We start from the raw sequence: 7,038 nt of genomic DNA on the forward strand, positions 1-7,038 counted from the left end.
CATGTTTATGCTTTCGACATATGGGATTATTTTCAAATTAAAGGTGATTCTTTTTATTTTGTACGTGTGGACTAAACACGCGTGTATGCGGTATTTCGCGCAACAGTGGCTGCCTGAGGAACTTTGCATGTTTATGCTTTCGTCATTTGGCATTATTTTCAAATTATAGGTCATTCTCTTTATTTTGTGTGTGCAACTAAACACGCGTGTATAAGGTATTTCGCGAAACAGTGGCTGCCTGAGGAACTTTGCATGTTTATGCTTTCGACATATGGCGTTATTTTCAAATTATAGGTGATTCTTTTTATTTTGTACGTGCAGACTAAACACGCGTGTGTGCGGTATTTCTCACAACAGTGGCTCCCTGAGGAGCTGTGCATGTTTATGCTTTGACATATGGCATTATTTTCCAATTATAGGTGATTCTTTTTATTTTGTGCGTGCAACTAAACACGCGTGTATACGGTGTTTCTGGCAACAGTGGCTCCCTGAGGAAATGTGCATGTTTATGCTTTGACATATGGCATTATTTTCAAATTATAGGTGATTCTTTTTATTTTGTACGTGCTGACTAAAACACGCGTGTATAAGGTATTTCGCGAAAGAGTGGCTGCCTGAGGAACTTTGCATGTTTATGCTTTCGTCATATGGCATTATTTTCAAATTATAGGTCATTCTCTTTATTTTGCGTGTGCAACTAAACACGCGTGTATCAGGTATTTCGCGAAACAGTGGCTGCCTGAGGAACTTTGCATGTTTATGCTTTCGACATATGGCATTATTTTCAAATTATAGGTGATTCTTTTTATTTTATACGTGTGGACTAAACACGCGTGTATGCGGTATTTCGTGCAACAGTGGCTGCCTGCGGTACTCTGCATGTTTATGCGTTCGACATATGGCATTATTTTCAAATTATAGGTCATTCTTTTTATTTTGTGCGTGCAACTAAACACGCGCGTATAAGGTATTTCGCGAAAGAGTGGCTGCCTGAGGAACTTTGCATGTTTATGCTTTCGACATATGGCATTATTTTCAAATTATAGGTGATTCTTTTTATTTTGTACGTGCGGACTAAACACGCGTGTGTGCGGTATTTCTCACAACAGTGGCTCCCTGAGGAGCTGTGCATGTTTATGCTTTGACATATGGCATTATTTTCCAATTATAGGTGATTCTTTTTATTTTGTGCGTGCAACTAAACACGCGTGTATACGGTGTTTCTGGCAACAGTGGCTCCCTGAGGAAATGTGCATGTTTATGCTTTGACATATGGCATTATTTTCAAATTATAGGTGATTCTTTTTATTTTGTACGTGCTCACTAAACACGCGTGTATGCGGTATTTTGCGCAACAGTGGCTGCCTGAGGTACTGTGCATGTTTATGCTTTGGGCAAATGGCATTATTTTCAAATTATAGGTGATTCTTTTTATTTTGTACGTGCTGACTAAACACGCGTGTATGCGGTATTTTGCGCAACAGTGGCTGCCTGAGGTACTCTGCATGTTTATGCGTTCGACATATGGCATTTTCAAATTATAGGTCATTCTCTCTATTTTGTGTGTGCAACTAAACACGCGTGTATACGGTATTTCGCGAAACAGTGGCTGCCTGAGGAACTTTGCATGTTTATGCTTTCGACATATGGCATTATTTTCAAATTATAGGTGATTCTTTTTATTTTGTACGTGTGGACTAAACACGCGTGTATGCGGTATTTCGTGCAACAGTGGCTGCCTGCGGTACTCTGCATGTTTATGCGTTCGACATATGGCATTATTTTCAAATTATAGGTCATTCTTTTTATTTTGTGCGTGCAACTAAACACGCGTGTATAAGGTATTTCGCGAAACAGTGGCTGCCTGAGGAACTTTGCATGTTTAAGCTTTCGACATATGGTATTATTTTCAAATTATAGGTTATTCTTTTTATTTTGTACGTGCGGACTAAACACGCGTGTATGCGGTATTTCGCGCCACAGTGGCTGCCTGAGGTACTGTGCATGGTTATGCTTTGGGCAAATGGCATTATTTTCAAATTATAGGTGATTCTTTTTATTTTGTACGTGTTGACTAAACACGCGTGTATGCGGTATTTCGCGCAACAGTGGCTGCCTGAGGTACTCTGCATGTTTATGCTTTCGACATATGGCATTATTTCAAATTATCGGTCATTCTTTTTATTTTGTGCGTGCAACTAAACACGCGTGTATAAGGTATTTCGCGAAAGAGTGGCTGCCAGAGGAACTTTGCATGTTTATGCTTTCGACATATGGGATTATTTTCAAATTATAGGTTATTCTTTTTATTTTGTACGTGCGGACTAACACGCGTGTATGCGGTATTTCGCGCCACAGTGGGTGCCTGAGGTACTGTGCATGGTTATGCTTTGGGCAAATGGCATTATTTTCAAATTATAGGTGATTCTTTTTATTTTTGTACGTGTTGACTAAACACGCGTGTATACGGTGTTTCTGGCAACAGTGGCTCCCTGAGGAAATGTGCATGTTTATGCTTTGACATATGGCATTATTTTCAAATTATAGGTGATTCTTTTTATTTTGTACGTGCTGACTAAACACGCGTGTATGCGGTATTTTGCGCAACAGTGGCTGCCTGAGGTACTCTGCATGTTTATGCGTTCGACATATGGCATTTTCAAATTATAGGTCATTCTCTTTATTTTGTGTGTGCAACTAAACACGCGTGTATACGGTATTTCGCGAAACAGTGGCTGCCTGAGGAACTTTGCATGTTCATGCTTTCGACATATGGCATTATTTTCAAATTATAGGTGATTCTTTTTATTTTGTACGTGTGGACTAAACACGCGTGTATGCGGTATTTCGCGCAACAGTGGCTGCCTGAGGAACTTTGCATGTTTATGCTTTCGACATAAGACATTATTTTCAAATTATAGGTTATTCTTTTTATTTTGTGCGTGCAACTAAACACGCGTGTATACGGTGTTTCTCGCAACAGTGGCTCCCTGAGGAACTGTGCATGTTTACGCTTTGACATATGGCATTATTTTCAAATTATAGGTCATTCTCTTTATTTTGTGTGTGCAACTAAACACGCGTGTATAAGGTATTTCGCGAAACAGTGGCTGCCTGAGGAACTTTGCATGTTTATGCTTTCGACATATGGTATTATTTTCAAATTATAGGTTATTCTTTTTATTTTGTACGTGCGGACTAAACACGCGTGTATGCGGTATTTCGCGCCACAGTGGCTGCCTGAGGTACTGTGCATGGTTATGCTTTGGGCAAATGGCATTATTTTCAAATTATAGGTGATTCTTTTTATTTTGTACGTGTTGACTAAACACGCGTGTATGCGGTATTTCGCGCAACAGTGGCTGCCTGAGGTACTCTGCATGTTTATGCTTTCGACATATGGCATTATTTTCAAATTATAGGTTATTCTTTTTATTTTGTACGTGCGGACTAAACACGCGTGTATGCGGTATTTCGCGCCACAGTGGCTGCCTGAGGTACTGTGCATGGTTATGCTTTGGGCAAATGGCATTATTTTCAAATTATAGGTGATTCTTTTTATTTTGTACGTGTTGACTAAACACGCGTGTATGCGGTATTTCGCGCAACAGTGGCTGCCTGAGGTACTCTGCATGTTTATGCTTTCGACATATGGCATTATTTTCAAATTATCGGTCATTCTTTTATTTTGTGCGTGCAACTAAACACGCGTGTATAAGGTATTTCGCGAAAGAGTGGCTGCCTGAGGAACTTTGCATGTTTATGCTTTCGACATATGGGATTATTTTCAAATTAAAGGTGATTCTTTTTATTTTGTACGTGTGGACTAAACACGCGTGTATGCGGTATTTCGCGCAACAGTGGCTGCCTGAGGAACTTTGCATGTTTATGCTTTCGTCATTTGGCATTATTTTCAAATTATAGGTCATTCTCTTTATTTTGTGTGTGCAACTAAACACGCGTGTATAAGGTATTTCGCGAAACAGTGGCTGCCTGAGGAACTTTGCATGTTTATGCTTTCGACATATGGCGTTATTTTCAAATTATAGGTGATTCTTTTTATTTTGTACGTGCGGACTAAACACGCGTGTGTGCGGTATTTCTCACAACAGTGGCTCCCTGAGGAGCTGTGCATGTTTATGCTTTGACATATGGCATTATTTTCCAATTATAGGTGATTCTTTTTATTTTGTGCGTGCAACTAAACACGCGTGTATACGGTGTTTCTGGCAACAGTGGCTCCCTGAGGAAATGTGCATGTTTATGCTTTGACATATGGCATTATTTTCAAATTATAGGTGATTCTTTTTATTTTGTACGTGCTGACTAAACACGCGTGTATGCGGTATTTTGCGCAACAGTGGCTGCCTGAGGTACTGTGCATGTTTATGCTTTGGGCAAATGGCATTATTTTCAAATTATAGGTGATTCTTTTTATTTTGTACGTGCTGACTAAACACGCGTGTATGCGGTATTTTGCGCAACAGTGGCTGCCTGAGGTACTCTGCATGTTTATGCGTTCGACATATGGCATTTTCAAATTATAGGTCATTCTCTTTATTTTGTGTGTGCAACTAAACACGCGTGTATACGGTATTTCGCGAAACAGTGGCTGCCTGAGGAACTTTGCATGTTTATGCTTTCGACATATGGCATTATTTTCAAATTATAGGTGATTCTTTTTATTTTGTACGTGTGGACTAAACACGCGTGTATGCGGTATTTCGTGCAACAGTGGCTGCCTGCGGTACTCTGCATGTTTATGCGTTCGACATATGGCATTATTTTCAAATTATAGGTCATTCTTTTTATTTTGTGCGTGCAACTAAACACGCGTGTATAAGGTATTTCGCGAAACAGTGGCTGCCTGAGGAACTTTGCATGTTTATGCTTTCGACATATGGCATTATTTTCAAATTATAGGTGATTCTTTTTATTTTGTACGTGTGGACTAAACACGCGTGTATGCGGTATTTCGCGCAACAGTGGCTGCCTGAGGAACTTTGCATGTTTATGCTTTCGACATAAGACATTATTTTCAAATTATAGGTTATTCTTTTTATTTTGTGCGTGCAACTAAACACGCGTGTATACGGTGTTTCTCGCAACAGTGGCTCCCTGAGGAACTGTGCATGTTTACGCTTTGACATATGGCATTATTTTCAAATTATAGGTCATTCTCTTTATTTGTGTGTGCAACTAAACACGCGTGTATAAGGTATTTCGCGAAACAGTGGCTGCCTGAGGAACTTTGCATGTTTATGCTTTCGACATATGGTATTATTTTCAAATTATAGGTTATTCTTTTTATTTTGTACGTGCGGACTAAACACGCGTGTATGCGGTATTTCGCGCCACAGTGGCTGCCTGAGGTACTGTGCATGGTTATGCTTTGGGCAAATGGCATTATTTTCAAATTATAGGTGATTCTTTTTATTTTGTACGTGTTGACTAAACACGCGTGTATGCGGTATTTCGCGCAACTGTGGCTGCCTGAGGTACTCTGCATGTTTATGCTTTCGACATATGGCATTATTTTCAAATTATCGGTCATTCTTTTTATTTTGTGCGTGCAACTAAACACGCGTGTATAAGGTATTTCGCGAAAGAGTGGCTGCCTGAGGAACTTTGCATGTTTATGCTTTCGACATATGGGATTATTTTCAAATTAAAGGTGATTCTTTTTATTTTGTACGTGTGGACTAAACACGCGTGTATGCGGTATTTCGCGCAACAGTGGCTGCCTGAGGAACTTTGCATGTTTATGCTTTCGTCATTTGGCATTATTTTCAAATTATAGGTCATTCTCTTTATTTTGTGTGTGCAACTAAACACGCGTGTATAAGGTATTTCGCGAAACAGTGGCTGCCTGAGGAACTTTGCATGTTTATGCTTTCGACATATGGCATTATTTTCCAATTATAGGTGATTCTTTTTATTTTGTGCGTGCAACTAAACACGCGTGTATACGGTGTTTCTGGCAACAGTGGCTCCCTGAGGAAATGTGCATGTTTATGCTTTGACATATGGCATTATTTTCAAATTATAGGTGATTCTTTTTATTTTGTACGTGCTGACTAAACACGCGTGTATGCGGTATTTTGCGCAACAGTGGCTGCCTGAGGTACTGTGCATGTTTATGCTTTGGGCAAATGGCATTATTTTCAAATTATAGGTGATTCTTTTTATTTTGTACGTGCTGACTAAACACGCGTGTATGCGGTATTTTGCGCAACAGTGGCTGCCTGAGGTACTCTGCATGTTTATGCGTTCGACATATGGCATTTTCAAATTATAGGTCATTCTCTTTATTTTGTGTGTGCAACTAAACACGCGTGTATACGGTATTTCGCGAAACAGTGGCTGCCTGAGGAACTTTGCATGTTTATGCTTTCGACATATGGCATTATTTTCAAATTATAGGTGATTCTTTTTATTTTGTACGTGTGGACTAAACACGCGTGTATGCGGTATTTCGTGCAACAGTGGCTGCCTGCGGTACTCTGCATGTTTATGCGTTCGACATATGGCATTATTTTCAAATTATAGGTCATTCTTTTTATTTTGTGCGTGCAACTAAACACGCGTGTATAAGGTATTTCGCGAAACAGTGGCTGCCTGAGGAACTTTGCATGTTTATGCTTTCGACATATGGCATTATTTTCAAATTATAGGTGATTCTTTTTATTTTGTACGTGTGGACTAAACACGCGTGTATGCGGTATTTCGCGCAACAGTGGCTGCCTGAGGAACTTTGCATGTTTATGCTTTCGACATAAGACATTATTTTCAAATTATAGGTTATTCTTTTTATTTTGTGCGTGCAACTAAACACGCGTGTATACGGTGTTTCTCGCAACAGTGGCTCCCTGAGGAACTGTGCATGTTTACGCTTTGACATATGGCATTATTTTCAAATTATAGGTCATTCTCTTTATTTTGTGTGTGCAACTAAACACGCGTGTATAAGGTATTTCGCGAAACAGTGGCTGCCTGAGGAACTTTGCATGTTTATGCTTTCGACATATGGTATTATTT

Source organism: Ornithodoros turicata, unplaced genomic scaffold (assembly GCF_037126465.1).
Source record: "Ornithodoros turicata isolate Travis unplaced genomic scaffold, ASM3712646v1 Chromosome379, whole genome shotgun sequence".
NCBI lineage: Eukaryota > Metazoa > Arthropoda > Arachnida > Ixodida > Argasidae > Ornithodoros > Ornithodoros turicata.